Source organism: Somniosus microcephalus, chromosome 4 (assembly GCF_052327205.1).
Source record: "Somniosus microcephalus isolate GS21.2 chromosome 4, FLI_Smic_1.0, whole genome shotgun sequence".
In the NCBI taxonomy this organism is placed as follows: Eukaryota; Metazoa; Chordata; class Chondrichthyes; order Squaliformes; family Somniosidae; genus Somniosus; species Somniosus microcephalus.
Genome location: NC_140990.1, coordinates 218,679,188 through 218,697,161, shown reverse-complemented (window position 1 = coordinate 218,697,161; position 17,974 = coordinate 218,679,188).

Sequence of the window (17,974 nt, the reverse complement as noted above, 5' to 3'; positions counted from 1 at the left end):
GACTGTTTATAAACCAGGGCCCTTAAATATACTATTTAACGGTAGTGTAATTGGTGCGATTGATTTGATTTAATTTAATTGCAATTAATTAAAGGGTAAGGGCTAGATTTCCAGTCGCTTGCGCCAGCAGTTAGCGCCTTAAGAGAAGTGTTTTTTGGGCGCTATGCGTGTAGCGCCCGGGCGCAGCGCAGTTTGCGCCCCGCCCCAAATTAAGTTGCCCGTTAGCGCCGGCGCAAAGTTTAGCGCCCGCCCGGATGCGCGCGCAGAAAATGACGTCACATCCTCGTGCAACGCCCTTTGTGCGCCCCGATTCCAAACTTCAGTCGGACCGCCCCATTGTGCGGCTGGCGGCCGGAGCGTATGGAAAAAGGAACGCAACACAACCAGCGCGGGCCCCGGGGGGCGCAAATTAAAGGGGACGTACTCTCCAGTATAAAGGCCAGCCTTTTTTCAGAAAACACTCTTGTGCAACGCATTTCTGGAGACACAACAAGGAGGATAGCTAACTGGTTTCAAGCAGCAAGAGCCAGGTATTTTTGGGCTCAGGCCAGAGCGCTGCAAGTGGCCTTTTGGAAATTAGAGTGTTTGCCAGGATTTGATGGGGGTTGCATGGGGTGCCAACGCGGAGCTGCAGCTCCATGTCCGTAGGGCTCGCAGACGCATTGTGAGAGGGGCAGCCCTGGCTAGAGGCAGAGGGGGCTACAGGCGTCGGCCACGTAGGCCTTACCCAGTCAGGCTATACCGCCAGCAGCGCTCCTACCTAAACATGAGTGCCGCGCGATGTGTTAAAAGGCTCCGATTCCGAAAGGAGGTGATTGCAGAGATCTGCCACCTGCTTCGCCGAGATCTGCGGCCAAAGCTCAGGTGCAGGACGTCTCTGTCGGTGGAAGTGAAGGTGACGGTGGCATTGAACTTCTATGCCACCGGCTCCTTCCAATACGCTGCTGGGGACATAGCAAACATCTCCCAGTACGGCACGCATCGCTGCATCCGCCAGGTGACCGAAGCACTGTTCAGAAGGAGAAGCCAATTCATCTCCTTCCCCATGGCCCTGGAGAGCCAGCATCAGCGCGCATTGGGATTTTCCAGACTCGGGGAATTCCCCTTGGTGCAGGGCGCCATTGACTGTACGCATGTGGCTTTGCGGGCCCCTCTGGAGCATGGCGAGCAGTATCGCAACAGGAAGGGCTACCATTCTCTGAATGTGCAGCTGGTCTGTGACCACAAGCAGCGCATCATGGCAGTCAATGCCAGCTTCCCAGGCAGCAGCCACGATGCCTTTATCCTGCGGCAGAGTACTGTGCATGACATGTTCCAGGCACAGCCTCCCCCAAGAGGATGGCTACTCGGGGACAAAGGCTATCCTTTGTGCACCTGGCTCATGACCCCGCTCCGCGCGCCCAGGACCGCTGCTGAAGAGGCCTACAACGAGAGCCATCAAACCACCCGCAACATCATCGAGCTAACTATTGGGGTCCTCAAGCAGCGGTTCCGCTGCCTTGATCGCTCCGGAGGAGCTCTCCAGTATTCGCCGGACCGGGTCTCCCAATTTGTGGTGGTTTGCAGCATGCTACACAACCTGGCTATCCGCAGGACTCAGGCACTGCCACCTGACGTTGGACCAGCACCTCAGGAGGAGGAGCAGGAGGAGCATGAGGAGGAGGAGGAGGAGGAGCAGGAGTACGTTCCCAGGAGGGAGCGACCAGGGCCAAGGGCCGCACGACGCCACCTTATTACACGGTACTTCTAAGCCCCCTGTCAGGGAATGGCCAGGGGCCATGAGGGAAGATGAATGCAGCCGCTCCGCAAGCCCTCAGCCGGCGAAGCCAACAAACACTAAGAAGAACAACCATGGAGACTGCATGAATAAAGATAATTTTTTATTACACAAAAATGAAAAGCCCTTCCCACATGAATCCCCAAAAACAATAAACGGGCCCCACAAAAAGCCCAACAAACGACTCACTCCCACAAACTGGGGAGGAGTCACTCCACCTTTCTTCAAACCGGGCCTCAACGTCGGCCTAACGCAAAAAATAAGCCCTCCAACAACACAACCATGGGCAAAATAAAGATGGCCACCGCCATATAAAAGGAAAGCTGCCCACACCCTCTACTGAGTGGCCCGCGAGGGCGAGACCTTGCCCAGCCTTTTGCCTCCCCTGCCCGGCCTGCTGCTCCTTCGCAAGCTCTGCCCAGTGGCTGCTGCGAGGCTGGGGGAAGGCGCCTGAGGCTCAGATGCCCTTCCGCCAGATGCCGCTGGGGGGCGGCCTACACGGCGTTTGGGCCTCGAGGGGCTGTCTGCTGAGTGGCGCACCTGAGCCTGGCCACCATCAGCTGCAGCCGCTTGCCCTTGACGCCCCAGTGGGGGAATGACGGCGACGGATGGCGCAATGTGGGCCAGCTGGCGTCTGGGATGCGCTGGCTGGTGCTGTGGCGCGGTGGCACTCGGCCGGGCCCGCACTGCAGGATCCGCAACAATCAGCCGAGGGGCGGCTTGCTGGGATGGTCCAGCGCGGCGGCTGCCCTGGCGATGCCTGCCTGAGACAGTGCGTGTGGCAGCAGTGAGTGCCCCTGTGGTCCTGCTGTGCGCGCGCATCACAGCCGCCAGGGTCTTGACGGCATCAGTCAGCATGCGGCCACTCACGGCAGTTGCTGCCCCGAACTCGCGCACACTGGTCGCCAGCGACTCGATGGCCTCAGGCATGCGCCCCACCATGCTCATGAGCTCCGTGTGGTGCCGGCCCGAATCCTCGGCCATCTTATCCAGCTTCCGCACCTCCTCCGAGGTGAAGGTGTCCGGACTGGAGTCGCGACTCTCCCGCTGGGGAGGAGGGGGCCGAACTAGGGGACCCTTGCCGCGTTGGTGGCGGCGAGTGTGCCGAACAGCAGCACTCCCCTCTGATCCTTCCCCCCTTTGGGGGGAAGGCCGCGGGCCACGCGCACGGCTCCTGGGTGGCTGGACGCCACTGGTCCCAGAAGCTGCATTGCCCTGCGACAGTTCCTCCAGGCACTCGTCCAGTGAGGAGGTGTCAAGCATTTCCTCCTCTCCTGCGGGACGTGACTGTTCCCCCGAAGGTCCGGCTTGCTCCTCCTCCTCCTCCTGGTCGGAGGTGCTGTCACTGGCAGCTTCAGGGTCCTGGTCGTCACCAGCTGAAAGCAGGAATGCACAAGAGTAGCTTCAGAGTGAGGAGACGGCGTCAGCGAGGGAGTTAGAACTGGTGGCATTCAGCGCATTGGTGGGACAGTGGCAAAGGAGGTAGCTCGGATGGGCCAGTGCGACGCGAGAGGGCCAAAAGGCGAGGTCCTTACCATTGCCGGGCAGTGGAGGGTCGGATACTCCGCACGCTGTGGGGACAATCACACGGGCTCCCATGAGCACACACACGCGCTCCTCCAGCCGAGTGAGCTTCTGCAGCTTGGCGCGGCCACCCCTGGCACGCGCCTCGCGATTAAACGCTACTTTAGCCTGCAAGAGAAAGGACGGGCTGTAAGTGCGCAGTGAAGCCCTGATGTAGTGTGCACTGCCTCCCATGGTGGAATAGCGTGGACAGAGTGAAGCCCTTATGTAGTGTGCACTGCCTCCCATGGTGGAATAGCGTGGACAGAGTGAAGCCCTGATGTAGTGTGCACTGCCTCCCATGGTGGAATAGTGTGGACAGAGTGAAGCCCTGATGTAGTGTGCACTGCCTCCCATGGTGGAATAGCGTGGACAGAGTGAAGCCCTGATGTAGTGTGCACTACCTCCCATGGTGGAATAGCTTGGACAAAGTGTAGAGTGCCGAATGGCCATGTGATGCTCATGACTGTCCCAATGCTGCTGGCTGAGGGCTGGCCAATAGGACTTTCAGCTCCCTTTGCCCATCATGTCAGGTGTACATGCAAGAATGAGGAGGAGACTGGAAAGGCTACTCACCTTCACAATCCTGGTCAGATCGTTGTATTTTTTACGACATTGTTTGTGGGTCCTGGGGGCATCGCCGGTGAACGTCACCCTCTGGGCGATCTGCTTCCAGGCTTTGGTGTAGTCGTGGTGGGTTGGATTCCTCCCACTCTCTGGGAACAAGATCTTGTGCCTCACCTCCAGAGCTGTGACCATTATGTCCAGATCACCCTCTGAGAAGCGCAGGGCACGCTGACGGGCCTTCTCTGGCGTTGCCATGACTCCCTGGGGCTGAGCAGCAGTGTTGAGGCCTCTTTGCAAGGCTGCAGTGTGCAGGGCGTGGCAGCAGACCAATTCGTCCCTTCCCCCTTTAAGAGCTGGTCGGCGCCACGTGGTCTGCTGTCAGTCCAAAAATGACCGCACCCGCGCTGCGCCCCGCCTGGGCGCTATCCCTCTGGACCGCCGGCTTAGCGCCTAAAGATAGGAGTGGAAGGCCTCTTTTAGCGCTCCACCAATCTCTTAGGGCGAAGCCACTGAATTTCCGGCAACGGGGCGCTACTTTGGGGCGGGCGCTAACTTCGGGCGGGCGCTAAGTTTAGCGCCCCAAAACTGTCTATACTGAAAATCTAGCCCTAAGTCATGGCAGGAGAGCCCGGCCCTGTTGTATGCTCCTCCTGTGCTATGTGGGAACTCAGGTACACTTCCTGTGTCCCTCACAACTATGTGTGCAGGAAGTGTGTCCAGCTGCAGCTTATGGCAGACCGCATTGCAGCGCTGGAGCTGCGATTGAATTCATACTGGACCATTCGCAAGGCTGAGGAGGTCGTGAATAGCACGTTTCATCAGTTGGTCACACCGCAGGCAAAGGTTGGACAGGCAGAAAGGGAATGGGTGACCAACAGACAGAGTACCAGGCACAGGTAGGTAGTGCAGGGGTCCCCTGTGGACATCCCCCTCTCAAACAGATACACCACTTTGAGTACTGTTGGGGGGATGGCTTACCAGAGGAAGGTAGCAGCAGCCAACTTCCTGGCACCAGGGGTGGCTCTGCTGCACAGGACGGGAGGAAAAAGAGGGGGAGAGCTATAGTAATAGGGGATTCTATTGTAAGGGGAATAGATAGGCGTTTCTGCGGCCGCAAATGAGACTCCAGGATGGTGTGTTGCCTCCCTGGTGCAAGGGTCAAGGATGTCTCAGAGCGGCTGCAGAACATCTTGGAAGGGGAGGGGGAACAGCCAGTTGTCATGGTACATATAGGTACCAACGATATAGGTAAAAAGCGGGATGAGGTCCTAAAAGCGGAATATAGGGAGTTAGGAGGTAAATTAAAAAATAGGACCTCAAAGGTAGTAATCTCAGGATTGCTACCAGTGCCACGTGCTAGTCAGAGTAGAAATAGAGGGATATTTCAGATGAATATGTGGCTAGAGGAATGGTGCAAGGGGGAGGGATTCAAATTCCTGGGACATTAGAACCGGTTCTGTGGGAGGTGGGACCAGTTCAAACAGGACAGTTTGCACCTGTGCAGGGTCGGGACCGATGTCTACGGGGAGTGTTTGCTAGTGCTCTGGGGGAGGGTTTAAACTAAAATGGCAGGGGGTTGGGAACCTGAGCAAGGGGACAGAGGAAAGGGAAACAAGGATAAAAGAAAAGATAGGAAGGAGAAAAACAAGAGTGGCAGTCAGAGAACATAGAAACATAGAAGATAGGAGCAGGAGTAGGCCATTCAGCCCCTCGAGCCTGCTCCGCCATTCAATGAGATCATGGCTGATCATTCAAATTCAGTACCCTGTCCCTGCCTTCTCCCCATATCCCTTGACCCCTTTAGCCTTTAGAAATATATCCAACTCTTTCTTGAATATATTTAATGAACTGGCCTCCACCGCCCTCTGTGGCAGAGAATTCCACAGGTTCACCACTCTCTGGGTGAAGAAATTCCTCCTCATTTCAGTCCTAAATGGCTTACCCCTTATCCTTAGACTATGACCCCTGGTTCTGGACTCCCCGGCCATCAGAAACATCCTTCCTGCATCTAGTCTGTCCAGGCCTGACAGAATTTTATAGGTTTCGATGAGATCCCCACTCAATCTTATAAACTCCAGTGAGTATAAGCCCAATCGACACAATCTCTCCTCATACGTCATTCCTGCCATCCCAGGTATCAGCCTGGTGAATCTTCGCTGCACTCCTTCCATGGCAAGAACGTCCTTCCTCAGGTAAGGCGACCAAAACTGCACACTGTACTCAAGGTACGGTCTCACCAAGGCCCTGTACAACTGTAGCAAGACATCCTTGTTCCTGTACTCAAACCCTCTTGCTATGAAGGCCAACATACCATTTGCCTTCTTAACTGCCTGCTGCACCTGCATGCTTACCTTCAGCGACTGGTGCACAAGAACACCCAGGTCTCTTTGCACTTCCCCTTCTCCCAATCTATTGCCATTCAAATAATAATCTGCCTTCCTGATTTTGCCACCAAAGTGGATAACCTCATATTTATCCACATTATAGTGCATTTGCCATGTTTCTGCCCAATCACCCAACCTGTCCAAATCGTGCTGGAGTTTCACGACATCCTCCTCACAGCATACCCTCCCCCCCAGCTTTGTGTCATCTGCAAATTTGGAGATATTACATCCAATTCCCTCGTCCAGATCATTATATATATTGTGAACAGCTGGGGTCCTAGGACCGATCCTTGCGGTACCCCACTAGTCACTGCCTGCCACTCGGAAAACGACCCGTTTATTCCAACTCTTTGCTTTCTGTCCGCCAACCAGTTCTCTATCCAAGTCAATACTGTTAAGTCCGTGAATGATTGAGACACGGACTAGCAGGAGAGAAAACAAACAGATCTTTACTGGTGAAAGGCATAAACGAAACTAAACAGAGGCTCTCTAGCGCCTTTTATACAGGGGTGGTCACTGCCGGTACTGCAGTCTGAGACCAGTTATCCTCTTAAAGGTACATACACAACAATTCCTCCCCTTTTAGATAAACAGTACATAACATTCATTTAACAACTAATGATAACGAATTACAATCACAATTACTGTTGCTAGATACATTGGTTAAGTTTAAGCAATTATAAGTTCAGTCTTTGAGGAGGCTTCCTGATTCTGTCTGGATAACGCCTCTTTGGAGTATCAGGTTCTTCTGGCAAGGTTGAGTCGGAATCAATGTCGTTGTTTGGTTCATCTGCTTCCAATATTACCGGTTCTGCAGTAGCTGCAATTGGAACGTCGATTTCATTACCAGGTGTATCAGATCGTGGTGTGGAGTTGACGTTTTCCAGTGACTCTAGAATCTGGTCAGCATGCCGTCTTACAATGCTCTCCCCAACATCCACGGTATACATAAGAGGTCCTTGTCGTGTACAAATCGTTCCTGGCTGCCATTTCTCAGTGCGGTAGTCCCGGGCCAAAACTGGTTGACCTATCTTAAAACTCCTGGTCGGCCTTTCATTCATATTCTGAAACTGCCTGTTCTCCACATCTCTTCGGACGTTTGGCTTAACCAAATCCAAGCGGCATCGTAGTCTTTGATTGAAGAACATCATGGCTGGAGTTTGGTTGGTAACCGCATGTGTCGCATTCCGGTAGGCAAACAAGAAGTTGTCCACCTTGTGTTGTAGGGGTATATCTTCATTACACATTGCCTTGATAGCCTTCTTGAATGTTTGGACAAACCTCTCGGCCAATCCATTAGTGGCTGGATGATATGGGGCGGATGTGTAATGCTTAACACCATTGTTCTTTAAGAACCTCCGGAACTCTTCAGACACAAACTGTGGTCCATTATCAGAGCAAATCTGTTCAGGCAGCCCATTCCTGGCGAATATGGCTCGTAAAACTGTGATAGTTTTTTCCGTGGTGGTTGAGGACATTTTTATTACCTCTGGCCACTTTGAATGTGCATCCACCGCAATTAAAAACATCGAGTCCATGAAGGGACCAGCAAAATCAATGTGCACCCTTTGCCATGGAGATGAGGGCCACTCCCATGGATGCAGAGGAGCTTGTGGTGGGGCGTTTTGGACCTTCTGGCATCCTGTACAGCTCTTGGTCATCTCTTCAATTTCTCTATCGATTCCCGGCCACCACACAAACGCTCTGGCTAAGCTCTTCATTTTTACCCCACCCAGATGACCCTCATGAAGCTCATTGAGCACTCTATCCGTCAACTTAGGTGGAATTACTACTCTGGATCCACACATCAAGGTTCCTCTGCACACTGACAGCTGTTCTCTTCTCGGCGAGAATGCTGGCAGCAGTGTGCTGGCCATGTGCTGGCCATCCCTTCACCGTTAAATCATAGACCCGTGATAGTGTCGGGTCATTCCGTGTTTCCTTTTCTATGTTTGCATTCGTCACAGGGAGACATTCGACTATGGTCGAGTGGAATAACTCCATTGGATCCACTGCAAGGTCTTCTTCTTCCACCGTCGGCAACGGTAGACGTGACAATCCATCAGCATTTCCATGCTGTTTAGTTCCTTTGTACTCGATGTCATATTGGTGTGCCCCGAGGAAAAGGGACCATCTCTGCAGCCGTTGTGCTGTCATTATCGGTACGCCCTTCTGAGGGTTGAAAATGGAGACAAGAGGTTGATGATCGGTTAGTAGAGTAAATTTTTGATCGTGCAGATAGTGATTGAACTTCTTCACCCCCCACACTAGGCTGAGGGCCTCTTTGTCAATCTGGGCGTAGTTACGCTCGGCAGAAGTTAACGAGCGTGACGCAAAAGCTATCGGCCTCTCCGAACCATCAAGGAATTTATGTGACAGTATTGCCCCAATACCGTAGGGAGACGCATCACACGCCAGCCTGATTGGCAGTGCTGGGTTGTAGTCAGCCAATACTTCCTTTGAAGTGATTAAGTCCTTACTCTTCTGAAAAGCACGCTTACAATCATCGCTCCATTTCCATGCTACCCCCGTTCTTAGCAGGGCGTTCAGTGGGTGCAGAATTGTCGACAAATTCGGCAAAAACTTATGATAGTAATTCACCAACCCGAGGAATGACCTCAGCTGCGACACATTTTCAGGCGCTGGGGCCTTAACAACCGCTTCAATTTTGCCAAGGGACTTATGTAACCCCTATTCATCAATCACGTGGCCACAATACGATATCTGTTTCTTAAAAAATTCGCATTTGGGGCGGTTGGCTCGCAGCACATGTTCCCGTAGTCTAGTGAGCACCTGTTCTAGGTTGTTAAGGTGTTCACTGTCATCTTCACCTGTTACAAGGATGTCGTCCAAGTAACACTGAGTCCCCGGAATCCCTTGCAGGACTTGTTCCATCGCTCTTTGCCATATCGCCGGAGCCGATGCTACTCCGAATACCAATCGATGATACTGGTAAAGACCTTTGTGAGTGTTTATCGTGAGATACTTCCTCGAGGACTCTTCAACCTCCATCTGCAAATATGCTTGTGCTAGGTCAATTTTTGTAAAACGCTTCCCTCCAGACAGCGAGGCGATGATGTCTTCTATCCTTGGAAGAGGATATTGTACTGTACGAAGGACAGGGTTCACCATCACCTTGAAATCCCCACAGATGCAAATCTTCCTTGGCTCTCCGGACTTATTGGTTAACGTTTTCTTCATGACAGGAACGATGGGTGTTGCCCACTCGCTCCAGTCGACCTTAGACAACACGCCCGCCTTCTCCAGATTCTCCAGCTCTGCCTCGATGGCTGGGCGAATTGCATATGGTACCAGTCTCGCTTTGAAAAACTTGGGAACTGCATTCTCTTCTACTTTTATCGAGGCGGTTACGCCTTTAAGCGTGCTCAGTTCTTGTTGAAATACCTCTTTGGCGTTAGCTAAGATTGTTGACAATCGTCCAGGAGTGACGTCTTCATCTTTTTTTACCGTCCACCGTCATTGCATGAATGGAATGCCAATCTAAGTTTATCTTCCTGATGCATTCCCGTCCCAATAACGGTGGTCCATCATTTGGCAGTATGTAGAGATACAATTTCCGTATTTTCTTGCCATTGTATTCGACAGGCACCCTTATTTTTCCTCTGGGGTATACTTTTTGCCCCGTATACGTCGTCAAGACGATGGATGTCTCTCTCAAGAGTATGTGTGAAAATAGCCGCTCGTAGGCTCGTCGATTCATGACGGTTAGCGCTGATCCTGTATCCAATTCCATTTTAACTTGGGACCCTGCCATCGTGAGAGTGACCCAAATGGTTCGGTGATCCTCTTTTGCGATTACATTGTGAAGTTTGAGATAGCTTAGTCTCCTGTTTCCGGATTCACTATCGCTCATCTGGTCTTCGGAACTACTGTCCGTCATCTTTTGTACTTTCTTGTATGGTTCCTTAGTAGCCTTTTTGTTGTCGCTGGTCTTCTTCCCAGACCTACAAACTCGTGCAATGTGTCCAATCTTCCCGCATTGTCTGCATATTTTGTCTTTGGACCAGCAGTCCTTCTGGTCATGGTTAGTTCTGCCGCAGCGATAACATTTTGCAAATCCCCGTGTCATTTCGTGGGTGCCGTATTCCTGTGGTTTTTGTTGAATTTCTGCAGCTCCCCTGGCTGCTGCTTCATACGATACTGCCACGCTGAAAGCCTTATCTAGCGTCAGCTCTTTTTCTGCGAGTAACTTCTTCTGTGTTCCTTCACTCAGGAGTCCACAGACAAATTTGTCCCGTAGGGTATCTGCCAGTCCTGCTCCGAACTGGCAGTGCTTTGATAGCTTGCGTAGTTCCGTAAGATACTCAGCATTGCTCTCATCTTTGTGCTGAGTTCTCCTGTGGAATTTAAATCTTTCTGCTATCAACAGCGGTGCAGGGTTTAAGTGCTCCTGTAGAACAGCAACAATTTTGTTAAAACTCTTCGCCTTCGGTTTGGCTGGAGTAATCAGGTCCCGCAATAGGCCGTACGTTCTAGCGCCCATTAAGTTTAACAATATCGATGCCTTTTTCCCCTCCGCTATATCGTTTGCCTCGAAATATACCTTGACTCTTTCCACATACGTGGTCCATTCCTCTAATATATTATCAAAAGCAGTGATACAGCCAGTCTTCGGCATCTTGCAAATCTAAAATGGCGCCTCCCGCGCTTTGCCTTCTTCTCCGATTTAACAAAATGGCGCCTCCCGCGCTTTTCCTTCTTCCACGTTGTTGTTAGCGCTGCTTCCACGGTTTCTTGCGCGTATTCTTTTTCTTTTATTATTTTCCCGTCGTGGAGCGGACCCTCTGGGACACTTCCTTCCCTCTTCTGAGGTCCGAACGCTGCCCAGCTTCGAAACACCGGCCGCGCCCTGTGTGCTCCACCCTCTCTCTCTCTCCTTGCTTCCCGACTCGCTGCCCGGCCCCGTTGAAAAGCCACCTGATCGAGCTTCAGCCCGCCACAGCCCAGGAAGGATCAGAGCACTACCTGCCACCAGCCCGATTAGCTGGGAAACCACGGACCGAGGAACCCAGCCTGGCTCTGGACAGTCTCTCCTGCAAATTTTGAACTCGATGATTGACGGTCGACGCCCGTTTCTCGAGTTTCAATGGCCTATTTTTTTTTCTTCTTTCTTCTGGCTCTGACCTTCAACAACGTCATCGGAGCTGCTGCTGAGTTGCAGGTAAGTTCGTTTCTAACTCGTCGCCAGTGTTAAGTCCATGAATGATTGAGACACGGACTAGCAGGAGAGAAAACAAATAGATCTTTACTGGTGAAAGGCATAAACAAAACTAAACAACAGAGGCTCTCTAGCGCCTTTTATACAGGAGTGGTCACTGCCGGTACTGCAGTCTGAGACCAGTTATTCTCTTAAAGGTACATACACAACAAATACCTTGCCCCCAATCCCATGTGCCTTAACTTTACACGCTAATCTCTTATGCGGGACCTTATCAAAAGCCTTCTGAAAGTCCAAGTACACCACATCCACTGGTTCTCCCTTATCTATTTTATCAGTTACATCCTCAAAAAATTCCAGTAGATTAGTCAGGCATGATTTACCTTTTGTAAATCCATGTTGACTTTGTCCGATCCTGTCACTGCTTTCCAAGTGCTCTGCTATTACATCTTTTATAATAGACTCTAGCATTTTCCCCACTACCAATGTCAGGCTTACCGGTCTATAATTCCCTGCTTTTTCTCTACTACCTTTTTTGAATAGTGGTGTAACATTAGCTACCCTCCAATCCATGGGTACTGTTCCAAAGTCTATCGAGTTCTGGAAAATGACCAGCAATGCATCTACTATTTCTAGGGCCAATTCCTTAAGTACCCTGGGATGTAGATTATCAGGCCCTGGGGATTTATCGGCCTTCAGTATAAATCAACAGTTTAAATCAAACATGGCCACAGCAAATAATAATTCTAATAGGTGTAAGAGCGTTAAAAAAAACAAGCCTGAAGGTAATAAGGTGGATGAATTAGCTGCGCAAAGAGGTAAATGAATATGATATGATTGGGATTACGGAAACATGGCTCCAGGGTGGCCAAGGCTGGGAACTCAACATCCAGGGGTATTCAATATTCAGGAAAGATAGGCAAAAAGGAAAGGGAGGTGGGGTAACATTGCTGGTTAAAGAAGGGATTAACACAATTGTAAGGACAGATATTAGCTCTGATGATGTGGAATCTGTATGGGTAGAACTGAGAAATACCAAGGGGCAGAAAACGTTAGTGGGAGTCTTATATAGACCTCCAAACAGTAATGCGGAGGTTGGGGATGGCAATAAAAGGGAAATTAGAGAAGCGTGCAATAAGGGCACAGCAGTCATCATGGGTGACTTTAATCTACATATAGATTGGGCTAACCAAATTAGTAACAATACTGTGGAGGAGGAATTCCTGGAGTGCTTAAGGGATGGTTTCCTGGACCAATATGTCGAGGAACCAACCAGAGATCAGGCCATCTTAGACTGGGTATTATGTAATGAGAAAGGATTAATTAGCAATCTTGTTGTACGAGGCCCCTTGGGTCGGAGCGATCATAATATGATCGAATTCTTCACTATGATGGAGAATGAAGTAGTCGACTCAGAGACTAGGGTCCTAAATTTAAATAAAGGAAACTACGATGGTCTGAGGCGCGATTTGGGTACGATTGATTGGGGAATGTCACTCAAAGGGTTGCCGGTGGATAGGCAATGGAAAACATTCAAAGACCACATGGATGAACTACAGAATTTGTTCATCCCAGTTTGGCATAAAAATAAAAGGGAAATTAGGGATAGCATAAGATCCAAGGAGAGGACATATAAATTGGCCAGAAAAAGCAGTAAGCCTGAGGTTTGGGAGCAGTTTAGGATTCAACAAAGGAGGACAAAGGGATTAATTAAGAAAGGGAAAATAGAATATGAGAGTAAGCTTGCGAAGAACATAAAAACTGACTGTAAAAGCTTTTATAGATATGTGAAGAGAAAAAGGTTGGTGAAGTCAAGCGTAGGTCCCTTGCAGTCAGAATCAGGAGAATTTCTAATGGGGAACAAAGAAATGGCAGACCAATTAAATACATATTTTGGTTCTGTCTTCACAAAGGAGGACACAAATAACCTCCCAGAGATGTCGGGGAACATAGGGTCTGATGAAAGGGAGGAACTGAAAGAAATCAGTATTTGTAGGGAAATGGTGTTGGGGAAATTGATGGGATTGAAGGCCGATAAATCCCCAGGGCCTGATAATCTACATCCTAGGGTACTTAAGGAAGTGGCCCTAGAAATAGTTGATGCTCTGTTGATCATCTTCCAGCATTCGATGGAATCTGGAACAGTACCCATGGATCGGAGGGTAGCTAATGTTACCCCACTATTCAAAAAAGGTGGTAGAGAGAAAACGGGGAATTACAGACCGGTAAGCCTGACATCGGTAGTGGGGAGAATGCTAGAGTCCATTGTAAAAGATGTAATAGCAGAGCACTTGGAAAACAGTGACAGGATCGGACAAAGTCAACATGGATTTACAAAAGGTAAATCGTGCTTGACTAATCTACTGGAATTTTTTGAGGATGTAACTGGTAAAATAGATAAGGGAGAACCAGTGGATGTGGTGTACTTGGACTTTCAGAAGGCATTTGATAAGGTCCCGCATAAGAGATTAGCGTGTAAAGTTAAGGCACATGGGATTGGGGGTAAGGTATTGACTTAGATAGAGAACTGGTTGGCAGACAGAAAGCAAAGAGTTGGAATAAACGGGTCTTTTTCCGAGTGGCAAGCAGTGACTAGTGGGGTACCGCAGGGATCGGTCCTTGGGCCCCAGCTATTCATAATATATATTAATGATCTAGACAAGGGAACTAGATGTAATATCTCCAAATTTGCAGATGACACAAAGCTGGGTGGGCGTGTGTGCTGTGAGGAGAATGCCGAAAAACTCCAGGATATTTGGCCAGGTTGGGTGATTGGGCAAAAGCATGGCAGATGCAATATAACGTGGATAAATGCGAGGTTATCCACTTTGGTGGCAAAAACAGGAAGGCAGATTATTATCTGAATGGCAATAGATTGGGAGAAGGGGAAGTGCAACGAGACCTGGGTGTCCTTGTGCACCAGTCGCTGAAGGTAAGCATGCAGGTGCAGCAGGTGGTTAAGAAGGCAAATGGCATGTTGGTCTTCGTAGCGAGAGGGTTTGAGTACAGGAACAAGGATGTCTTGCTGCAGTTGTACAGGGCCTTGGTGAGACCACATCTTGAGTATTGTGTGCAGTTTTGGTCGCCTTATCTGAGGAAGGATGTTCTTGCCATGTAAGGAGTTCAGCGAAGATTCACCAGGCTGATACCTGGGATGGCAGGAATGACGTATGAGGAGAGATTGGGTCGATTGGGCTTGTACTCGCTGGAGTTTAGAAGAATGAGAGGGGGTCTCATTGAAACTTATAAAATTCTGACAGGACTAGACAGACTAGATGCAGAAAGGATGCTCCTGATGGTCAGGGAGTCCAGAACCAGCGGTCACAGTCTGAGGATAAGGGGTAGGCCATTTAGGACAGAAATGAGGAGGAATTTCTTCACCCAGCGAGTGGTGAACCTGTGGAATTCTCTACCACAGAAGGCAGTAGAGGCCAATGCATTAAATGTATTCAAGAAAGAGTTGGATATATTTCTTAAGGCTAAAGGAATCAAGGGGTATGGAGAGAAAGCAGGGACCGGGTACTGAATTTGGATCATCAGCCATGATCGAATTGAATGGCGGAGCAGGCTCGAGGGGCTGAATGGCCTACTCCTGCTCCTATCTTCTATGTTTCTATGTTTCTATGCTCTTATATTCTATGCCTCGGCTAATGAAGGCAAGTATCCCATATGTCTTTTTAACCACCTTATCTACCTGTCCTGCTGCCTTCAGGGATCTATGTACATGCACACCAAGGTCCCTCTGATCCTGTCCTTCCTAGGTTCCTACTATTCATTGTGTATTCTCTTGCCTTTTAGTCCTCCAGAAATACATCACCTCACACTTTTCAGGGTTAAATTCCATTTGCCACTGTTCTGCCCATCTGACATAACTGCCAGTCTAGTCCTGCGACAGGAGGTGAGAGAACCAACATGAGGGAAAATCCTACTTGACCTCATCCTCACCAATCTACCTGTCGCAGATGCATCTGTCCATGACAGCATTGGTAGCAGTGACCACCGCACAGTCCTTGTGGAGACGAAGCCCCGTCTTCACACTGAGGACACCCTCCATCGTGTTGTGTGGCACTACCACCGTGCTAAATGGGATAGATTCAGAACAGATCTAGCAGCTAAAAACTGGCCATCCATGAGGCGCTGTGGGCCATCAGCAGCAGCAGAATTGTATTCCACCACAATCTGTAACCTCAAGGCCCTGCATATCCCTCACTCTACCATTACCACCAAGCCAGGGGACCAGCCCTGGTTCAATAAGGAGTGTAGAACAGCATGCCAGGAGCAGCACCAGGCATACCTAAAAATGAGGTGACAATCTGGGGTAGCTGCAACACAGGACTATATGCATGCTAAAAAGCTGAAGCAGCAAGCTATAGACAGGGAAAAGCAATCCCACAATCAACGGATCAGATCAAAGCTCTGCAGTCCTGCCACATCCAGTCATGAATGGTAGTGGACCATTAAACAACTAACGGGAGGAAGAGGCTCCATGAATATCCCCATCCTCAATGATGATGGATCCCAGCACATGAGTGCAAAAGACAAGGCTGAAGCATTTGCAACCATCTTCAGCCAGAAGTGCCAAGTGGATGATCCACATTGGCCTACCCCGGAGGTTCCCAGAAGCCAGTCTTCAGCAATTTGATTCTCTCCATGTCATATCAAGAAACGGTTGAGCGCACTGGATACAGCAAAGGCTATGGGCCACGACAACATCCCAGCTATCGTGCTCCAGAACTAGCCATGCCTCTAGCCAAGCTGTTCCAGTACAGCTACAACACTGGCATTTATCCGACAATGTGGAAAACTGCCCAGGTATGTCCTGTCCACAAAAAGCAGGACAAATCCAACTCTAACCAGGCCAATTACCACCCCATCAGCCTACTCTCAATCAGCAGCAAAGTTATGGAAGATGTCATCAACAGTGCTATCAAGCGGCAGTTACTCACCAAAAGCCTGCCCACTGATGCCCAGTTTGGGTTCTGCCAAGACCACTCAGCTCCCAACCTCATTACAGCCTTGGTCCAAACACGGCCAAAGGAGCTGAATTCCAGAGGTGACGTGAGAGTGACTGCCCATGACATCAAGGCAGCATTTGACCGAGTGTGGCATCAAGGAGCCCTAGTAAAACTGAAGTCAATGAGAAATGGGGGGAAAATGCTCCACTGGCTGGAGTCATACCTAGCTCAAAGGAAGATGGTTGTGGTGGTTGAAGGTCAATCATCACAGCCCCAGGACATCGTTGCAGGAGTTCCTCAGGGCAGTGTCCTAGGTCCAACCATCTTCAGCTACTTCATCAATGACCTTCCCTCCAACATAAGGTCAGAAATGGGGATGTTCGCTGATGACTGCACAGTGTCCAGTGCCATTCACAACTCCTCAGATAATGAAGCAGTCCATGCTCGCATGCAACAAGACCTGGACGACATTCAGGCTTGGGCTGATAAGTGGCAGGTAACATTTGCGCCACAGAAGTGCCAGGCAATGACTATCTCCAACAAGCGAGAGTCTAACCACCTCCTCTTGACATTCAACGGCATTAACATCACCGAATTCCCCAGCATCAACATCCTGGGGGTTACCATTGACCAGACACATAACTGGACCAGCCACATAAATACTGTGGCAACAAGAGCAGGTCAGAGGCTAGGTAATCTGTGGCGAATCTCTCACCTCCTGACTCCACAAAGCCTTTCCACCATCTACAAGGCACAAGTAAGGAGTGTGATGGAATACTCTCCATTTGCCTGTATGAGTGCAGCTCCAACAACACTCAAGAAGCTCGACACCATCCAGGACAAAGCATCCCGCTTGATTGGCACCCCATCCACCACCTTAAACATTCACTCCCTCCACCACCGGTGTACCGTGGCTGCAGTGTGTACCATCTACAAGATGCACTGCAGCAACTCGCCAAGGCTTCTTCGGCAGCACCTCCCAAACCTGCGACCTCTTCCACCTAGAAGGACAAGGACAGCAGGTGCGTGGGAACACCACCACCTCCAAGTTCCCTTGCAAGTCACACATCATCCTGACTTGGAAATATTTTGCCGATCCTTCATCGTCACTGGGTCAAAATCCTGGAACTCCCTCCCTAACAGCACTGTGGGAGTACCTTCACCACACGGACTGCAGTGGTTCAAGAAGGTGGCTCACCACCACCTTCTCAAGGGCAATTAGGGATGGGCAATAAATGCTGGCCTTGCCAGCGATGCCCACATCCCATAAATGAATTTTAAAAAACACACAAATTACGAGTGTAATTTCTCGTTCTCCAAGTACTCCAGCCTCTCAAGGCAATAGTATGGAATTGATGCCAAGTTCATGGCAATACTTTGTTGAGGACATACAGCTGCAGAGAAATGGAATGAAACTAACAGAACCCATTTCACATAGGTAACAGTTTGGGCTGAATTTTAATCTTACTATGGAATAGTGTTCACAAATGCATCCCAGGTTCCTTGTTCCCATTAGAGAATGTGATTTTACCTTTGAACTGTTAAACTA